General features: G+C 39.5%; 1 protein-coding gene across 12 annotated transcripts in view; it reads right to left on the bottom strand.

The window, feature by feature from the left end:
* The window catches only part of RAPGEF2 (Rap guanine nucleotide exchange factor 2), a 295940-nt gene that overhangs the window by 140532 nt on the left and 133734 nt on the right, over positions 1 to 21674 (bottom strand). The window contains exon 1 of one of the 12 annotated variants that reach the window (XM_019534556.1): positions 5626 to 5795. The exons of the other annotated variants lie outside the window; for them this stretch is intronic. The gene's annotated coding sequence lies outside the window, so the exon portion shown is untranslated. Of the gene's footprint in view, positions 1 to 5625; positions 5796 to 21674 lie in introns of those variants that run through there. 12 annotated transcript variants of the gene reach the window in all.

Genomic DNA, 21674 nt, shown 5'->3' with positions numbered 1-21674 from the left:
AGCCTCCGGGTTAGAGAGCAAGGGCTTGATTTGGGAACCTCGTGAACCAACAGACCTCCTTTAGTTTATGACTTTGTGAAACAATAAAAGCTTTAAATTGAACAGGTCTGAGCCTGTGCTTAATTCAGTCCTATATAATTCGGCATCGAGCTCACACAGGTACATGAAATACTACAATAGAAAGAGTTTCCAGAATACTGAACCTTCTTAAAGATTCTATAAAAAAAAAATCTTAAAATCTTCCCAATAAGATGCACATATTTCTAGAGGCAGAAGCATGCATTCTTCTGTTGCTTAACACTAATAAAATGCAGGCTGCCCTACTCAGCAATGCAAGTTTGAATTTTGTACAAGTTGTAACTACTTTCAGGGTATAAAGGAAAATTAAACCATTACTTCGTTTATTCTCTTTAAAAAATGACTTCAGGATACAAATATTCAGATTTTCAACCATTGCCCACATCAACAGTCAGCAACTTGTTCAAGCGGTAGGCTGGGATGACCCAACTCAGATCTGAGGCAAGCCACGGCTATTGACCTGTTGTCTCCACTTAGCCCCACTGCTTGGCCACAGCAGATAAAACTTCCCATTTCCCACCTCTTGCCAAAGGCCCTCAGCTCTGCAGACCAGATTTGGACTGCAGGCTGCTGACCCTGATCTATGTCAATAACCACAATGGGTGCATCCAGACAAGCATTCGTGTGCAGTTTGCGATACTTCAAACCATATGCAACACATGCGAAACCATTAGCTGCACTGCAAATTTGCAGTGAGGCAACAAAACTCAACACCGGAAGATCCTTGGTTAAAACAAAAAACCCTTTACAAAATAAAAAGGTGAAGCTCGTGCTCCAGGAGCATACTCCGGCAGACAGGGATGCTGGGTCCGCCAGGGAGACACTTTGGCTGCTAGTCAGAGCATCTCCCCTTCTCTAGGTGTTCCCCATATACTTCAGCATGCCAGGAGACAGGAAAGCAGGAAAACAACCTTTTTCCCAAAGCAGGGCATTTTGCCCCCCACCAAACTCCATGAACAGGGGTATGTGCAGCAGCAAAAAGTAGTGGCACAAATTTGTGCCACTGCTATTTCTGCTGCAGCTAATGCACTCCCTGCATGTGCACATTCATCTGGATGTGCCCAACAGGTGCATTGAAAAAATCAGCATAAAAAAGGATGTTCTTGATTAAAAATTATGACAAGGCAGAGGTAGCAGTGGGAAAACAACAAACTTGGCCCTCAAACTGAAAAACAATAAACAAAATCAGTACATTTCCCCATTAATCTAAAACTAAGACTTGTTTTACCTAGGAGTGCACCAATATATCAGTTGGCTATCAAATTGGTACGGATAAAAGGAGAAATGACGTTATCATATAATCGGGTTTTTTTGGTTGTTGTAGCCAATGTTTACCAATAATTATGCCTTTTGGTGCATGGAATTCTGTGACATGTAAACCATTAGACAAGAATATATTTGCTGTTGTGCAACGTGCAATCTCTATCAGCCGTAAATACGTCTAAAAGGAGCGTAATATGGAATTTTTATTTAAGTATCTGAAAAGAACAACTGAACAGCTGATTGCAAAGTATGTGCTGAAATATTTCACAGGGAGACAATGCCAGTAAAGACTTCAACACACTGAACTTAACACAGCACCTCAGGACACGCCATGCTACTGAAAACAATGGCTTCCTAAAGATGGCTACAGAAAAGAAAGAAGTAGGGCAGGAAAAAGCTGCAAAGCAACTAGCTAAGAATAAAGTTTATATTGCAAACCACCATTTTAAAAGTAAAAGTTTTAAATATAATATGTGGTCTTTTTACTACAAAATGTTTCTAGAAGCAGAAATGCAAAAAATCTAAGTGTGTGTGTGCATTATAAATACAAAACAAAAAGATTTATGCTAGTAGTTTAAAATGCCTTGGACTACTATTAAATATTGGTTATCGAATGGGCATGAGACGATATGGTTGGTTAATCATCAGCTATCAGTACTGGTCAAGAAAATATCTGTCAGTGCCCCTCTAGTTTTATCTTGGTACAATTTGATTTCAGCTTAGAGATTTGTTCTCACTAGGTTTCCTAACCTAAGTTTAAAACCTTTTCCTTCGTATGTCTTCTTTTCAGGTCAAGAACATTATGCTTTCTGATTCTGTACCCAGCCAGGCACAACCCCTGTTCTGACATATCAAGTTAAAAAAAAATAGAAATAAAATAATAGCAAACTCCCTTCTTTCTCTTACCATCTATCTGAATTACCTGCTTGGATTTCACCTTGTGGCACAAGGTAGCAGATAGTCAATCTCTTTAGGCAAAAAGTATGTACCAAGTCTCAGCACTGGTGATAAAAATCCCAAAAGAAGTTTCCTATTAGACTTAAGAATCAACCACTATCCATTTAACCATTTGTTTAAGTTTTATTGCTGCATTCAAAAATCATCATATGTAGCTAAACTATTAAATCATACAACATCCATATTGCCGAATTACTTATGTTCCGACGAGTAGAAAACTTATCTTAAGATACCTTGCACTTATTTTTCATCCAAAAACTCAAAATACCTCCAAGAAAATAAAGTGAAACTTGAAGTTCTATAGACAAAAAACCAAATAAACGGACGCAGAAGTCAGGGGTTTTCAACCTTTTTCTTTCTGAGGAACAGCCTGGCTCCCCAGCCCTGCCCACGTGGCCCCGAGTGCAGTGGGAAGCCCTGGGGGCCAACTCACATGAGCAGCAGCAACATGCAGCTTCGCCCACCTGTCCACAGCACCATCTGCAAGATGGAGGCTGTGGGCCTAGTCCTGCCCCTTCCTCAGGACTTGCCTCAGTCCTGGGGTGCCAAGACAACTCCTCCCCATGCCGGTCTAGGCAGAAATCCTGAAACCTGCTCACGGACCCCCAGTTGGGAACCACTGGCTTAAGTGACAAATGTCCTAACAAATCAGTGGCACAGTAGGAATAGCACTCAAGCTTCCCAACATCTAATCCCCTTCTAACAATTTCCTTCATTATCAAGGACTGAGCCCATGGTAAACAGAAATGTTTCTAGCCCGTACTATTGTGAAGATATCATTCCAAATATGAATAAATTATTCAGTCTTGTCCTTCGGCAGCTGCACAGAGATTGCTCTGTTGCTACTCAGCTTTACCATGATACAATATAATGAAAACTAAGAAGTCTCAAGAGTTTTCCCTGCTGCTACTCAGCAGACTATGGACATCATAAAAATTGACAAACTGGATATCAACTTCGCTCTGATGATTGGGCAGAGTTTTGAGCAGCAGTAGAAGCTGGCACAAGCAATCACCCCAAAACAATGGTTCTAAATGTAGAGGGAGAAAGAGGAGAGAGAATGATTCCCTACCCCTGATGCATTTATGCTCCTTTCAGCAAACCACAAGATTCTGCTTTAGGGAACACAAAGAAAATATTCTCCCCTGACTTTCTCTAAAAGCTGGGGGGAGGAAGGCTTCAGGTTATCCGACACCTATTAACCTGATGTCACACTTCATGTGGGGGATCTCTAGATGAAGGAATGGTAGACGATGAACATACTGCACACTGGAACAATACTTGGAACCAAAGAAAAAAGACCAAAACAAATTTGGCTAACAGAATGAAAGTTCTGAGAGAGTTCTTTAAAAACCAACCCAACGGACACGCAAGCAACAGAGGCAACTTGCATGACACAAGAGCTCACTTAGCTGACTATAAAACACAAAGCTTTATGTAAAATACCAAGAAAGAATTCCCACAAAAGACCATAAATCAAGCCACAGGTTTGACTGCCAGGTAATTCAGCAGGTTACCCTCCACCAGTGTCCATCATAAATTATCTGCATGCTATAATCTACATAAGTTTTAGAAAATTAAGGTTTCAGAAACGTTTACTACCTGGCTCAGCTAAATTGGGTATTCAACAAATTGGTCCACTCCCTCTTCCTCCCAACATAAAATAAAAGGCTACTACTGATAGTTGCCTCTTTCCAGGGAACTAGGCAGGGTGGCACCTTGGAGTAACTGGTTCAGAGAAAGTTTTGGAAAGGAACAAGCTACTTCATTAGATACTACCTCTCTCTAGGGAACTACAGCATTATACCACATTCTTTTTTTTAGACACTGTTTTCAGTTCATGCCACAGTAGATCTTGCATGATATATTCTTTGTATTTGGTTATATTATATAACTTGCATACGCAACAAGACAGAACATGGACAGACAACACACTTAGTTTCTCCAAATCCATGATAATACTCCGATTCACAAAACTTTCAACCTAATAACAGTTAAGTCTAATTTTAAGCCACGGTCAATCTCCTTATGTTAGGCTGCCACAGGCATAATTCAGACAGCCAAAGCAACTAATCTCCGTTATAGCAAACATTTAGCAGTGTTACCCAGGATCTCTCAAAAAATGCATGCTGCAACCACATCCCTGTCATGCTCTATACTGCTGCTTAAGGCTTACAGGTACTTGGAAGTCTGCTTCTCAGTGGTCTTCAGTTCTTATGCCCGGGGTGATTCTCCTTTTAAAGACCCCTTAATACTGCTCAATTCCTTTTATCCACCATAAACAGGATGGACTAGGGATGAGACTCTCACCCTAGACGTGCTTTATAAGTAACTTTTTAAAAAACCTAAAAAGACCCACATAGAAAAATGTAATTTTAATAGCAGGCACTCAAATTCTAGTGAAGTACACGTTCAGTATAGAACTGTATACAGTGAGTGCTCTTAGAGGAAAAGAGAATCAGAGATATCAAATAAATATTTGCAACTGCTCTCTATACAAATATACTTTGACCACACCACTTCCAAGACTAATTTAAAAACATACTAAAGATTAGGCAAAGTAAAATGACTAATTTACTACTTCAATATTCAAACCTGTTTATTACTTCTAAGGATACTCAATACTGGTGAAAGGTTTGCAAGCCTCAGTAAACTTATTACTGAAACAGATGTAAAACTAACTCCACAGTTTGACACTACTCCATTATCCATTTTCAAGAATCCTAAAATTACATTCATACCAACTATAGATGCCAAAAATTTACAGTTTCCTTCTCTACTTCTATACAGCAACACAAGATTTTTTTCCCCTCTCAGTCATCACCCAAATGCATGGATTTTGAATAAACCACAATCATCTGCATGAAAGTATTCAGCAGTTACAGATGACCAAATAAAAGTTAATGAGATGCGTACCAAGTGAAAGAGAGTTTCCTAACTTATTTTTTTTTTCCTAAAAACCTTCACGAAATATATACAAACTTGAGTCAAAACTTCATAATGAATTTCATTTTACAGAAATTATAATTCAGAGCAAGAACATCAATTACTACTTGGTAATCTTTGAGCCAAACAACAGAAAAGGAGGATTTTTTGACATGATTAATGTTCTTGGTATTTCTAGTCAGTAGAGGGGGGGTTTTTGTTGTTGGTTTATTAGGGGGTGGGGTGGGGGGGGTCTTTTTGGGGTTTTTTAATTATTTTTTTACAGATCTGTTACTTTTGACGAGTCCAAGTCACACCTTACAGATTTCACAATACATCTTTCATCATTAAAAGACCAGATACTGTACACAAAATACTTTAAAACAAATCAAGAACACTCACGTTCAGACAGTCAAAAACTTTCAGGCACCAACGGCGATCTCTTCCACCTACTCATACTATCTACAAACTTCAAGACAATGGAGAACTAGGCCAGTGTCTTCAGATCTAATCTGTCCATTTATTCCAATTCCAAGACATGCTGGTACACACATGTTTCCCAAGGTGCTCAGGACAGACAATAGTAGCTGAGCACAGAAGCCTCTCCTATCTGTATTCAATACTGTTCCCTTGCCCTGGGCCTCTACATTCCTGTTTTCATGTCAGTCTAACTCCCTAATGGAATGTTACTTCTCAGCACTGGAATGTAAATGTACTCATCAAAAGCAACACAAATCTCAGGGGGGAAAAAAAAAAAAATGGAAAAAACCCCAAAAAACCAACCACCCGCCACTGACTAGCAATACCAAGAACATTAATCTCATAACTAACTGTTTTTTCTTCACTATGTACAATATTTTTGAGAGACCGTTTTTACTGTCATCACAGTTACTAAAAGTTTGTTCCCTGCAAATCAGATTAGCTAAATTTATGGTTCTTATTCATAATGAAATCATAGTAAATTAAACACAGAAATTTATGTGGATTACAAGTGAAATGGGACCAAAGGATGAAAGACTATTAGTATTTCAGAAAGAAACATTATCTCAACACAGCGACACTAGTTCTCTGAATATAAGGAAATGCAGGTCATTTAAAATTATTTTATTTTAAAATTACTAGTAGCATTTATGAGAAATGGAACTAATTTAAAAAGGCAGAGAAGTTTAATGAGCACAACAGTCTTCCCATTATCTGACATTCATAAGCAATTCCATAATAAAATCATTTAATATGGGCATTTAAAAAAAACAACTAAGATATTTGAAGCTTAAAGTACAATATAAACTGTCTTTTATAAATGTTACTTTAAAACTAAACTCCAATAATCTGACGCACATATTGTATGTTCAAAAATTAATCTGTACTTGGAAGTTAGTGCTGTGCAATGAAACCTTTGCAGAGTTCTTGATTAAAATAGGCAATCTCTCTCACATGCGCACACACAAGTTTGGAGAAGATACCTAGTTTTCAACAATGGGGATTAAAATAAATATTTCTCCTGCTTTCATCTCCCTCTCCTACTCCTTTCATCTCTCTCCACTTCTCAATTTGGAAATATTTTGAAGCCAGAAGTAGGCGTAAAAACCTTGTTTAGGTTTCCCTGGCTCTGTACATTTCATGATACAAATACCTCCAAAACAACTGAAGTATATGATGAGTTGTTCTTGTTCACTACTTTACAGTAAGAAATGATAATTAATTATTTACAAACTAGTTTCCCTTCCTAGTTACAAAGCTCTTTAGGGCTCGTTATATTACAGCACCAAACTGCTTCTGAGACTCTCACAGTACAGTAATAAGAACATTTACAAATGCTGTTTCCCATTTTCAGAAACTGAAGTTGTATAACCTGCTATCTTCAAGTAGCAACTAGGTTGTTTCTGCTACTACTGTCTACAGGAAGCCCAGTCCTTGTAGTATTTCCCATTTCCCTGCGTTTTCCTTCTGAACTTGAGTTCATGTTTCTGAGCTGCATGCACAGGGGAGCCACATTCCTGCTGACGGTTAATTTCCTGCTTGGGTGACCCAGCCACATCTCCTGCCTGTTGATATATGCAGCACATGTGGCATGGGTACTACTTCCGCATACCAGCTTCATGACCTCAGATGCTGCCTGACAGCTGTTTTTTGTCAACTTCCATTAATTTATTTATTAACGTCTGATGGTACAGAAGTCAATACAGCTAGCTGGAATAGATGATCTTTCACAAATCCCCTGGTTATATCTTTGCTTACAATCAACAATTAAAATTTGCTCTTGCCATACCAACATTATCCAAATAGGTTCTCTATGGGCACATCCGGAAAACCACAGCCATGCAGTATGTGGTGCCGCAAACACATCTGCAGCATCACATACTGCATAGTTGGGGGTCTCCATACTACAAGGGCATGCTATGTGTGCACTGCTGCTGGATTTTTTTCCCATGGATTTTTCTGAACCCGAATAACCAGGGGGCAAAAAAACCCACGGAAAGAAAAAGTGGTGGCAGTGCTTGCTGCTGCAAGGCGAAGCCAGGCTTCCGGAAGCTGCGCTGAGGCTACCAGCCAAGCTCTGCCCAGCAGGATCACTGCAACTACAGCCCCAGAAGGCACCCAGGACCCCATGTAAGGCTGCAGGGCCCAGCACAGTGCTGGCCCCAGCCTCCCCTACCACCCCTGGGATAACTTGCCACGTGCCAAAGCACAGATAGTACGAGCATTCCCCAGGGACAAGTAGCTGCAGCACAAGGTGTGTCACTGCTGCTTGTCCCCGGGCAACCAAATGCACACACTCATCTGGACGCAGGCTACATGCTTATAATTTTTAACACACAAATGATTTCCATACCAGATCAGACCAATGATAGTTCTAATCTTGTTTTACCACTAATTGCAGCCAGAATGTCAACAGAATGAGCTATAAAACCCTATCTGAAATAACTAGATTGGGAAATTTCTTCTAATCCAGGTTCATCAGGATTTGTCCTGGAGTTCGCATTACTTCACAAAACAGAAAGAATATAGTTGCCTTAGTCTGGCACTCAGCACACACCAATAAGCCTTTGGATATTCTGTCTGCTAATTGGCATTCACCTGGCTCCTGCCAAGGGTACCTATTATCCTGCCATTTTAGAGGCAATGTACAGAGCAAGTGTGGCAGGAATGCTTAACTGCCATGCTTCCTGACAAAGAATTGTGTAATTCATGCCTTGAAATACATTAGTTTCTCTTTTAAAAACTTTTCTATCTGATGAAACTGAACGCTCCTATTATCTTAATAAATGTTTAACTTTGTTTTTAATCTTCTATGGGATCTCATGGAAGACAAAAGCTAGTAAATTCTGAAAAGTTAATTTACAGTTTTTTCTAGTGTCAGTTTTGCACGTTGCCTTTCATTTTCTTTCACTGAAAATCTTTGGATTTAATTTAAAACATAAGCTGAACTAGAACACCATAAAAACACTTGAAAAAAATGGCAGATAAAACTACTATTGCAAATCTACTGCAGATGGTCAGCTGTCTACGGTCTTCAGACCAGCAGGTGATCCTAAATACCATTTAAACTGCAGGTCACACAGGGTGCCTCTTCATGCCCCTTTCATATTCTAATCATAGATTTGCTTTTGTTCTTAAATCAGTTTTCAGTGAATTTTTCAGATCCATGTCATTTATCTGTATAAAACATCTGGAAAGTAGTAGTTATGGCAACAAAATTTCCAACTTGTTCTAATAACTCAACACAGCAGTCTCTAGAGTACTGGATGCTAGAAACCAGTTACATCATCCGAATATAGCTCAGAGAGGGAAAAAGGCCTTCAACTCACTATAAACCATTCACACTTTATAAAAAGGGATTTTTTATACTGTTGCAAAGTTGAAAAATATTTCTATAAAAATAATTCAGCTAGCATTTTTCTGCATGCCCTTTATAATTTTGTTTTGATAATTAGCCAAACAGCCCAGATTTTCCTTGGTCTTAAAGAGGAGACATGCTTATTTCATGGTGTCAATGCTGCCATATAACTAATTATGATGTCATAAAATAATTAACTTACCAAAGGATGAGCAGATGTGGAAAAATACTACCTGAGAGACCAGACCTCGTCTAAAGGGCATTCATAACCTTTGTAATTAACATGCATTAAATTCACTTAAGATTCATGTATTTTCCTACTGGGATATGCAGCATTTGAAGGTTTTCACCTGTACGAAAGTTCTTTATTCAAATTCAACCATTTTAAAAATGAACTGCATACAGTAGAAAAAGTCATTGAGAAAAAATAATCAACCAAAATGGTCAAAGCATTCTTAATCCTACTCACTTTCTGTTTAGAAAACATCTCAGCTGAGCTTTTGCTAGTAAAATATTAGCACAGGCCATATATACTGCAATATTCTCCTTCCAGTGAGCACTCGTTACAGACAGTTGTACTTTACCTACACTGGGAATCTAACCTGAGAAATAACTACGGATATAGGGGTGCTCAACCTCTGGCCCATGAAGCCATAAGAGTCAGCCCATGGGGACTCAGACAGGTCAGAAAACTTGGTAGTGACAAGCAGCGGATGCTGATCCCAAGCAGCAGGATTAGGCCAGGTCCACCCCCAATACGTCCAGAGTGGGCTAGGCCACTCCCTCTACCCCAACATCCAGATCAAGGCTGAAATGCCTTGCCCTGCCTCCCCCCCCCCACACACATACAGGTCAGGGCTTGGCAGCTTTCCTTTGTACTTTGTGTGTGTCCAGATCAGGGCAACTAAGTACATCCAGACTGGGGCTGCCCTGCCTTCATTCTACACATCTGGATCAGGATCAGGACTCAGCTACTCCCCCGACATCTAGATGAGAGCAGCTCTGCCCCTACAAACCCCTTCCTACACATCCATATTCGAGTCACTCCACCCTGCCCTGCCCTAGGCAGACAGATCAGGGTTGGGCTGTGCAACTCTCAACAGCTAAAAATTGGGCCCATTAGCCAGATCCAGTCCACAGAGGGACCTGGTACTGCCCATCCAGCCCTCATGGACAATAAGGTTGGGTACCACTGCTATAGTACATGTGGTGCTCAGCCCTACAAAGTATAAAACATACTACTATAAACTAGGCAAATTATTAAAAAGAACACTTTGCACTAATCTCATCTGTTAGTCTCCTTTACTCAAACAATACATGCAGGGCCAAATTGTCCTTTCTTTCCACATCCCACTGCCTTTACATTCAGGAAAGAGCTTGCAGTTTTTCAGGTCTCTACTAGATCTGGTTATGCATACGCTTAAATAAGCTCAAAGGGACATTTAAATAACTGCCTTGTATTAAACTGAGTAGGTGGATGTCCAAGTAGGTGGATGCTCAGAGTTGGTGGATGTCCAAGATGGACGCATCTGTAGCAAGTGTAAATTTGCTTTCATTTTGAACAAAGCGCATACACACACACCCCAGATACAAAGGCACCAAGTAGTAGCGACTACCTTGCATTAACTAGGGTTGCCAACCCAAGGAAAAATGGTATTTTTACTAAACAATCTGCAAACTTTTTTACTGATACCAAAACTCTTTTTACTGACACATTTTACTTAATGTAAATGTAATCTTTCTGCCAGGCACTGGATGGCAGTAACAAGGGCCAGATTTAAATTCAGGGGTTTAATGCCAACTTTTAACAGTCTTATTTGATTGCAGCATTGGTATTACACTGTGCTGCCCCCTATTCAATGAGTCCCCTACCCACCTCCACACTATGTTGATCCTTTCCCCCCACCCTCCCCCTCAGCAGCCCTGCATCAGACTGCCCAGGGCTGCACAGCCCTCCCTACCTTTGAGGCAGAGCAATTACATGCAGGTGTTGGGATGCAACAACAGCACATAGCTGGAGGGGGAGGTATGAGGGGCTACAAATACTCCCATACGCTACCCTGACAGAGATCTCCCTGAAAGGTGCAGCATTCCCATTCAGACACAAAGGACCATGGATCTACACCATCTGTCTATTAACACTTGCATCCAGCCTCATTCCAACAATGGATGTTCAACCAAGCTCATATTTTCTACAGGGTATTTTTGTTGGTTTTGTTTTAAATAAACAGCTCAATGGATTTACAGAAAAGCAATTTTTTTAGCTCCCCTTACCCCTTCTTTTCTTAGGGACTGTCTATAAATTTATCAACAGTTGGCAACCCTGGCCCTGCTATTAGAACAGTGTCATAGCACTCATTCATTCCCTGATTTTGTCACTTTTCTCACTTTATGTATAGATTTCCCCTCTACATTTTTTCCAGTTTTCTCCTCTCCCTAAGGACAAAGTCTACATGCTATTTTTACATACAGTTCATTTTGCTGTTCCTTTTAGGCAAGTACTGACTTGGTAGCTTGTCAGTTCATTCTGTATCTATCAGGAGCTCTAAGAGAGAACTACGCATAGGATAAAAACAAGTTAGAATCACCCCTCAGCAAAGACCAGGAATCTTTCAATGCCGGATGTTGCAAGTACTTTTTAATGCCAGTCCTGTATTAAAATCCAGATTCCTACATTTAACAGAAGACTACCCTTCAGCTAGTTCATCTGGTAATTCACGATCTAGCTACACTCCCTGTTGCTCCTTCTTGTGTAAAATGGAAAAGTTTCCTTTAGCAATTTATTCTAAATGAAGTAGCATCCAAGACTAGCAATAATGCTGAGTATAGAATAGTTTGTGCCAAAGTATAACGAGTTTTACTTCCCAATTGTTAAACTATATATTAAACACTAAAGTAATTTTCCACCTCTTATGACATTGGAATACTGCATCACGCTAGCAAGTGGCATTTTTAATGCCCATCCAAGGTAACTGCAAAGTTATCTTTTGGACACACAATTTGAGTCTGAACTAATTAACAACGTTGGTTTTTTCCCCTCAACCATGAGGGAATTTTCTTTTAGCTTCTGGTTTTGTTCACCTTATTCCTGCACTATTACCCCATTCGTATCTCAGCATAAATGTAGCTTATACTTGTTCTGCAAAATGCTTACTGTACTTGTAGGTGCTATGAAAATTACAGAGTAAATTCATTTGTCATCAGGTGAATCATAATCTGAGTGGCATTTAAGCCAACCAGCATTACTTAACTATTTTATAGTAAGCAATTATCTTGTTCCAATATTCCACACTGCAGCTTCCAACTTGAATTTGGATTTTCATTATTAGCAGCAAAACTGCAAAAATGTACTTGTTTATTTTAGATTGTGAACAGGAATGATTAGCATTAGGGCTGCGCAAAGCTTCGGTCACCGATTCAATTGGGTGGAGAGTCAGCCCAATTCAGCGGCTGAATCTCTGAATCCAGATCAAATCAAGATGGAGCGCTTCCGTGGGATGCTCCATCTGCCCCACCATCACAGCATTCATGAGCTACGCCTGGTACTTCGACGTACACCGAAAAAACATTTAAAGCTGTGTCGATGGCCAAATCACTTACTCTCCAAATCAGTATCAAATCTTCAGATTCAGCTGAATTGAATCGAGGCAGTGATCCAAATCAATAAATCAAATCACTGTCCCCAATTCAGGCTGAATCCAAATCAAATAAGGCCCATTTCGCACATCCCTAACTAGCATCACTGACAAGTACAACATAAGAAAAAGATACAACTGATCATTTTCCTAAATACATGAACTGCAGTATAGATTGACTGCTTAGCTTGCCCATGTTCATACTCTGAACAACCAGTAAAACCAGGACCAGAACTGAAGGCTCCTGATAGAGTCCCATGCCATATCTGTTAGTCTATGCTTCCTCACTATAGTAGAGATTCTGTGAACTCTTTCCCAATATTTTTCCAGTGTACCTGAATCTTGATTGGCAGCAGGTGATCCAGAGTGTTTCCTCTCAAGTGAGGCACTGAGTCTTTAAACAGAAACTACATATACAGCACACTTGCACATGACTAAACTTCACGAGTGACCAAACGGAATTCACATACTGAAGTCTACAGAACTGATAAAATGAGTGGCGGCTCTTCCCAGAGACCAAGCGCGTGTGAAATCCCACTATGTTTTCATTTCCTATCCCAAAACCCCCCCCCCCCCCGACTATCTTACAGTCTTAGCCTGAACTATTTAGTTGGTCTTGGCAGATACGAAGCCCAACAGACAACTTTTGCACTGCCCTCTTCATCATGTCCCCAGTTTCTTATTAAGAGCATGGAAGAAATTCCTCTATGCTATTAGCCTATACTTTTTAACTGCATCTGTTACTTCAAAGCTGATTTACCAGAACCATTTGTTTTTCAAATGCCACCACACTGAGAACATCTTCCAGGCGATAGCTCCTCATATGGCAAGGCAGTGGCACACATGGCAGTAGTGCCGCACAAAGGCCACTGTGCAGCCACAGCCCACTGGCAGCTGGCCCAGAGGTGCAGGTGCCTCTGCTGTTGCCGTGCAGCCTCATCCAGGTCTGACAGGTGCACAGCCTTGAGGCTGCATGCTGTCGCAGGTAGCAACAGCTCATAGCCAGGCAGCAGCCCCCACTGCCAGACTGCTGCAGTGGGTAGAGAGTACAGGGAACAGTCCGGGCTGCTTCAGCAGTCCAGCTGGCACAAGGGGGAGTGTCCTCAGATACTAATTGGCCAGGCCCCAGAAACTCCTGAGAGCAAATAGTCCTGAGCTGCTTGCCAGGGCAGCTTTTTATACTAGTAGGGCCAGCACAGGTGCTGGCCCCAGCATCTAGCTCCCCATAGCTGCAGATCCGGGAGAAGCTGGATACTGTTATTTTGCCCCAAGGTGGCACAACTTGCCTCATATCAAAATGCATGTCCAGGGCCCAATCTTATGGGGTTCCCAGAAGATCCCATTAAGCATCTGTATGAAACTTAGTTTCAGGTCTCAAACTGTGGGTTTACATCTCTGTAGGAAGACAAAGTTATTTAGGTACATGAGATATCTTTTATTAGACCAACTAAATAGTTGGAAAAAGTTGTTCTTTGCAAGCTTTCAGGCACAAACACCCCTCTTCAAGCATAGGGAGAGTTTATCATCCTTGTTAACAGCAGTATATGGAGATGAGAGTTAAACAGACCTGGTTACCCACCCAGCAGCCCTATTGTATCTCTGCAAGTTTGTGTACACACAGTCAAAATTGCAAAATTTCAAGAAGTTAAATGAATAAAGGATATCAAACAACAAGAACGCACTTTTTGTAGAAAACAATTAAATTGAGGCTTCCTGACCAGTCATTTAAATCATGATTTAAATCAAATCCACCCCGATTACCTTCTCCTGGCATTTAACTAAACAGATAACTACTTTTACAAAGGAGGTTAATAGTGTGCCCGTTCATCAAGTGTCAAAACAAAAGGTCAAAAAGGCAGTCCATAAAAATCACAGAAATGTAGCTTCTAGCCCCCATAAGTCACAATTAATCTTCTGAAGCGCACAACTCATTAATTAGGACTAAAAATTCCATCCACTGCATCTTAAATAAAGATGTTTATTTCGGAAGGTGAAGAAATATATAAACTATCACTTTGTGCCTAAATATGCAAAACAATATAAGGATTCTATTTAAATTTCATCATCTCATGTGTTTAAGCAACAGCATATTTAATGTAACAAGTAACAATTTAAGAATACCAAGCCTCAATAGATGGACAATCTTTGCAGTGTAAATGGTTATCACAACCCAGCAAGACCTATTAACTGGAAAACGTGGCATATTTTGAAATGCTGTACAAAAACAGGTTTCAATGAAGATACATGAAACGAACAAACAATAGCACCCAGCTGCCCGAGACTGTCAACAAGTTAGTAAAACATTTCAGACAACATAAAGTTACAAGAGGTTTGACCCAAGGGAAGCTTGGAATACAGTCCCACAGTTAGAAACTCCTCTAGCACTGGAATGTAAATAAATATTCCCTTATTGATCTCTCAAAATTATCCATCAGTATATGGCAGAAAGAGATGCATCCTCTTCATTTTTAGGTCATCCAAACACATTTCTACCATAAACACATCATATAATAGATGGCTAGTATCTCAACAATGAAAATATAGGGGTCAAGTTGACCCCCCCCTCAATAGCAAGGCATCTGAACCTGGTTGGTGATGCATCCGAATACATCACCCAGTCAATTATGTGGATCTAATTCAAGCTTGACAGATTGGAAATCATCTATTGCACATATGTCAAAGCTTCTCATCTGGGGGTAGAAGCATCCAAACTTTAGACGAGTTAGTGCTCAGGACTTCAAATAGTGCGAATCATATTCCTTGTTTCATATATACATCGTCTTGTAAAAATAACAATAGAGAGTGAACTAAAATATGTTTTTTTATATTAAGCAAGGAACAGCTACACAAAATCAGTTTTCCATCTCATTAAAAAAGTATTTAATCATTAAAATAATGCATATGGAATTAATTTTTTATTATTATTAGCCCAATTAATATTTCAGGTACCATAATTTTTAAATGGTTATTCAATTTTGTGCTCATTAACCTGCCCAAATGATCTTTATGGTAAAGTTCACATTACACTATTTTAAAATCTCAACAAATACATTAAATTTAAAAAGCACACCTCGCTAAACTCTATGAAGAGTAGGAAGGGTAGAAGAGAAGTATATGCTGACTGAGGAAAAAAGTTTACTTGTTGAAGTGATGTTGTAGCCATTATGATCCAGGAAATACGCAAGTAGCAAAGATTTTTTTTTTTTTTTTTTTTTTAGGGTGCTCTCTTTTACTGGACCCTTTGCATTTTTTTTTCTCTGTCCCCTATCTTTTTCCTTGTCCAATGCACCAATGCCATCATGAAAACTACGTGTGACGTTAGACAGAAACTATGCTCTTGAATAAATGATCACAGGAAAAGGATGAGACAGGAACCTAGTAACACAAGTGGGAGAATGCCTACCACAGAACAAGATTCCCTTCACAGCCTCAAGCTCAAAAGGAATAAACACCTTCAGAAGACAAGCATGGGAACAGAAATCCATAACCTTACTAGACACTTAAAACTAAGGACTAAACACAAACATTGACTTTGCGACTTATTACAATCTAACTGTGCTCTGCTCATCTCTCTGCACACCACAGGTGATAACAGCCCTCTTCCCTCTTGAATGATATTGCTCTTCCACTAATAAATCTATCCTTTCTACTGTACTTTTCTTGCCCTTTGACTATTCCAGATAATCTTCATTCCTATTGTGTAGCCCTTCTCTATTAAATTTTAAAAGATTGTGTAGTTTTATTTTCATGTAGAGTTTTACACATATCACTGTTCTGTCTGTTACTTAGCTCAAACTGTATCTTCTTTTCCAGATCTAAGGACTGGTGCCTTAAGTCTCAAAGCTTAAGATCTCTTCTAGCTACACAGTTGGTTCAATAAAATCTCCCCAAAAAAGCTTGCATCTCAAAGTTTAAGAAGGTTTCATGTACGTAAAATTTCTGAAGTTGGCAATGGAAGCCCAGATTTCTATTATTATAAAAAAAAGGAAGAAAGAAAAAAACCCCAAAAGCAACTCCTTCCAAGAAGCTTATAAAGATCTAATAATACATCTTCTTTCTCTCTTCTTTTTGTTCTATTTTTGTCAAAGTGTAATTATATCAAAGGCTTTATATGATAAGATGGATTAGTGAGAACTACACAAGTTGTTATGCTTTTCGTTGGACTTAAAGGATCAAATAATATTGATGCTGTTTAAGAAAATTAAAAAGAAGAATGAATCACCACATCTAAGAAATAAGTGCCACAGAATAACATATTCATAGAATAAAGACAAAATGTCAGAGGCAGTTAGCTAAACAGAAACAACTGCTGACCATGTAAACCGAACTAAGAGAGGTTTGGGTATGCTGAAGCCAGAAAAGTTTGTGTCAACATATGTAGCAGAGGAGAATCATAGGCAGCTTACACACATAGTAGAGATGTTAGACAAACACACGGCTGAGATAAAGACATAGTTGGCAGATGTCAGACAAACTTTTGAGCACCTGCTTCTTTGAGAAGGGCACTTTGCGCCCAAAAGCTTATCTAACATCTCTACCAACTCTATAGTTGGTCCAAAAAAAGATATCATAAAACTAAATAAATAAGAACTTGCTTCTCAAAGTATTGGGAAACATTTTAGGCACTGGAGTTCGAGGACTACACGAAAATAATATACAGTAGAGACAAAAGTACTGGGACAAATAACCCTGTCAAGAAGATGCAGCAATTGAGAGGATGGAACAGACCTATGAATCCTAGAGGCCATTCCAGAAATATTTTTCAGGTCTGTTGCATTATTTCTGTGGCCACTTTAAAATAGAGGAGATGCAGAGATTTATAATCGAGGCCTCCAGGCACCCTGCATTTCTGCTATATTTTGCGTACAAGCCTCATAATCAATTGTATTCATAGATTATAAGGCTGGAAGGGACCTCAGAAGATCATCAGGTCCAGCCCCCTGCACTGAACAGGAAAGAGTCAAGTGACCCCAGCAACGTGACCATCCAGTCTCCTCTTGAAGATTTCCAGGGTAGGCAATTGCACCACCTCTGGAGAGAGCTTATTCCACAGTCTGGACACCCTAGTTGTGAAGTAGTTTTTCCTAATGTTGAGCCTGAAATCATCTTCCGGGAGCTAGTGACCATTACTCTTAGTTTTCCCCAAGGGTGCCCTGGTAAACTGTTGTTCACTGAGCCCTTCATGTACACCTCTGATGCAGCAGTAAGCTCCTACCAAGTCCCCTCTCAGCCTTCTCTTTTTCAAGCTGAAGAGTCCCAGATCCCACCATCTTTCCTCGTATGGCTTGTCACGCAAGTCTCTGATCATACAGGTGGCCCTTCTCTGGACTCTCTCTCAAGCTTTACCATGTATTTGTTAAAGTGCAGCAACCAGAATTGGACGCAGTACTCCAGCTGCGGTCTCACCAATGCTGAGTAAAGCAAGAGAATCACGTCTTTGGTTTTGCCGGAGATGCATCAATTGATACATGCCAGAGTATTGTTGGCCCTGCTGGCTACCACGTCGCACTGCCGGCTCATGTTCATACTGTGATCAATTATTACCCCCAGGGCCCTTTCATTCATAGTGCAGGTCAGGTTGGCATTGCCAAGCCTGTAGGTGCACAGAGGATTGTTCATCCCCAGGTGGAGCACTTAATATTTCTCAACATTGAACTTCATCTGGTTCTGGTCTGCCCAACTTACCAGCCTGTCTAGGTCCACCTGTATCTGCAGCCTATCTTCAAGCATGATCATGCTTCCTCATAACTTGGTATTGCTTGCAAACTTGGCCAGTGAGTTCTTCACCCCCACATCCAAATCACTGATGAAGACGTTGAATAGCACTGGGCCAAGTATCAACCCCTGAGGAACAACTGGCCACTTCCTACCAAGACAACAGATCCAGAATTTCTTTTTCTATCTAACCTCCTCCAAAGTATTATTTTTATTATTTAAACTTTCTAACTGCCTCTTGGGTTCAAGAATAACTTGCACCCAAACATATAAGCTACAGCAAATGGGTATGGAAATAATGAAATATTTTTGAAGTCAATAAGCCTGGGAAATGATGTCTCATCATAAATTTTCACACCAAAATATTCAATTGATATAGTTAGCACAGATAAATTATGAAAGCTACCAACTAAGAGTTTCATTTATTTGATAATACATATGATAAATTTCACATTTATTTGAAAATTCCCATCAGTACAAACTGAAGTGTTTCTTTTCCAGAATAAAAAAAATCATTTTAATAACACACGGTGACAGAGATAGTTTACATACTATAAACTGGTCAACTCCCCAAATATTTTAAAATAATGAAAGTTTGTACCAAATATTTTCCCTCTTAAGAATTTATTGTGAAGTAATGTTTCAGTTGTTTCACTTTCTTCTAATGGCTTGTATGACAACTACTACCTGCTTTAAAACTGAATGCCAACATGCAATTAAGAAACACTCTTCACTATAAATAGTTTAGCAACACTTTCACAGGATAGAAGTAAAAACAATGTTTTTAAGATGGCCACTCAGAACTTAAAATGTTGTGCTACTTGGCAGGCAAGGATTTCTTAGGGCAATATCTTTTATTGGACCAACTTCATAGTTGGGATAGAGCTAGACATGCTTCCAAACACATGTCTTAAGGTCTCAGGAGTAAAATCCAGCACAGCATAATGAAAAACAGTTGGAAGAGGGAGGTCAGATTTGATAGTACTTTTTAAAGCTTTTGAAACCCCAAGAGTCAAATCTGCACCTTAAGCACCAAAGGCTAGATATATTGGGAAAGTGTCTAGCAATAATTCAAATTTCAAAAATCTCCAAAAAATGCATAGTTCTTAACTTTTTGGTTTTTCCATTCATTACCTCCTGCCTGAATTGTGAACTAATTTGGCCAAGGATACATGACTTACAAAGTGATGAGCATTTTTTTATGTCAGCATATTATAAGACAGGTTTATTTCTGGGGGGGATTTTTTGTTTTGTTTTTTAAAGTAGTCTCTCACAGTCTGTGCATTATCTGGCTGTCAGCCTCTGGTGTAAAATTGATTTAAATGGTGTCAGATGCTTGGAACTGAGGTCATGTAGATAGGGCACTGACAAAAAAGATACTCTACAGGGTTCTTCTTCCACTTAAATTAGAGCTCTCCAATGCTCTCATCAGGCATTTACCAGAAAGTATGCATTTAAGATGCCTGGTTTTGAACTATTATTTTACTAGTTTATCCTATATTTGAAACAAATGCAATCAATTTAGCTAACCGTGTAGCCCCAAATACAGACGGTTTGCTGGTCACATGAAGTTTACAGCATTAACAGTAGGTCTACACTGAAATAATCTGATGCAGTATGTGTAGCTATGCAAAGCAAGCTTTAGTTAAACTAATTCACATGCCAAGAGTAGCAAAGCTGCAGCTAACACTGCACAAAAAGTTGAAGCATGACAGAAGACCTTGGACAGACTCCTATAGACTTCACTGAATGCCAATGAGCCAGCTTTACTCCTGCTGGGTGCATCTACACAGTAGACAAAAAAAATACTATGCAGTAGCATGTCACAGCACACACAGTGCTAATTTGAGACTGTGCAGTACTATAAGGCTATTGTGCAGTAGCATCACTTAAAAAGAAATTTTACCAGCACTACTGCACAGTAGCTTCAGTTACTGCGCATTTGCTAATACAAGCACTAAATAAATGTGCAGTAGTGTCTTGTGTAGATGCACGCACTGTTACCTAAACCAGCGAAATTAGAGCTAGCACAGGTATGTCTACAAATGGCTGCAATTGCACTTCTGATGCAGGGTAGGCATAATTTACAATCAAAAAAACATTTTTCTAAAAACTTTTATTGAGAGCTTAAGATGGGGAGAAGAAAGAAAAGGGGAAATATTTGTTTGTATAATACTCATTTTCCTTTCTCTGCTTTCTCCTCCCTTTTGATCATTTGGTAATGTTTGTCTGTATAACACTTGTTATCAACCCATCACTGAAAACAAAATGTGGCGTTGATGGGTGGGGGAGAAGAAAGCTGTGAAACTTATTTTACTGGTACATCCAAATACTATAAACTGATCTTTGAGCTCTCAAAAACAAAGTTCTAAGCAGCATATGAAAACCTACAGGAAGAACTTTTATTCCATAAAAAATGTAATGTTAAGAATATGCTCAGCTGTTAAAATTAACTTATGATGAAAAACTTAACCATGACTCACTTGACATAATTTAGGCATTTTAACAGAATCTAAGCATTTTACCAAAATGTAAATGTCAATCAATACTACATCAGCATGTGCTATAGTTATCAAGTTAAAATGAGGCAAGTTAAACCAAATCAGCCTGAATTCTCAGTGAAGTGTTTCTTCTATTAAATCTGTACTGGTTTAAAAAAATTGCTTTCCCTCTCTGTTGGGGGGGGTAGGGGGGACAGAAGGGTCACTTTATTGCACAGGCTCCTGAAGCAGCAGTTCTCATTTCTGGAAAAGAGTTAAATATAACATTCATGGCAGAAACCTTCTGCATAATGTTGAGCCTAATCCCTTGAAAGTTTATGTTTTGACAGGAACCAGCAGAATCCTGCTGTGTCCTATCTGCAGACTGAGAGCAGCAGCCTTAAGCTAGGTCATCTACATTCTGCTCAAGCAGGATGCTCCGCACAAATCACAATAAGTAGTAATAACTACTATTAAAATGACTCCTTCCTGTTTGATGTCCTTTCCCTCCTCAGGGTTTCATGACATTCTTTACCTCTACCTCTGGCCATTTCTTCCATGCCTCATCCAGTTTCTTCTTTCTTCCTGTTACACTTATGTTGTTATTATAAAATATTATGAGGCTCTGTCCTAGTCCCTCCTCCTTCACTATACCTTCTGCTGTGATAATCTTATGCATTACTGTAGCTTTAAGTACTCTCTCTATATTCCTTGCCATTTTTGTTGACCTCCTATGTAGATCTGCAGCACAATGTCTTCTTATAGTTTTTGGGGGGAGGGGGG

Source organism: Crocodylus porosus, unplaced genomic scaffold (assembly GCF_001723895.1).
Source record: "Crocodylus porosus isolate Cpor-Errol unplaced genomic scaffold, CroPor_comp1, whole genome shotgun sequence".
NCBI lineage: Eukaryota > Metazoa > Chordata > Crocodylia > Crocodylidae > Crocodylus > Crocodylus porosus.
The sequence above is the reverse complement of the archived record's forward strand: the minus strand, read 5'-3'. Positions and strand labels throughout refer to the sequence as shown.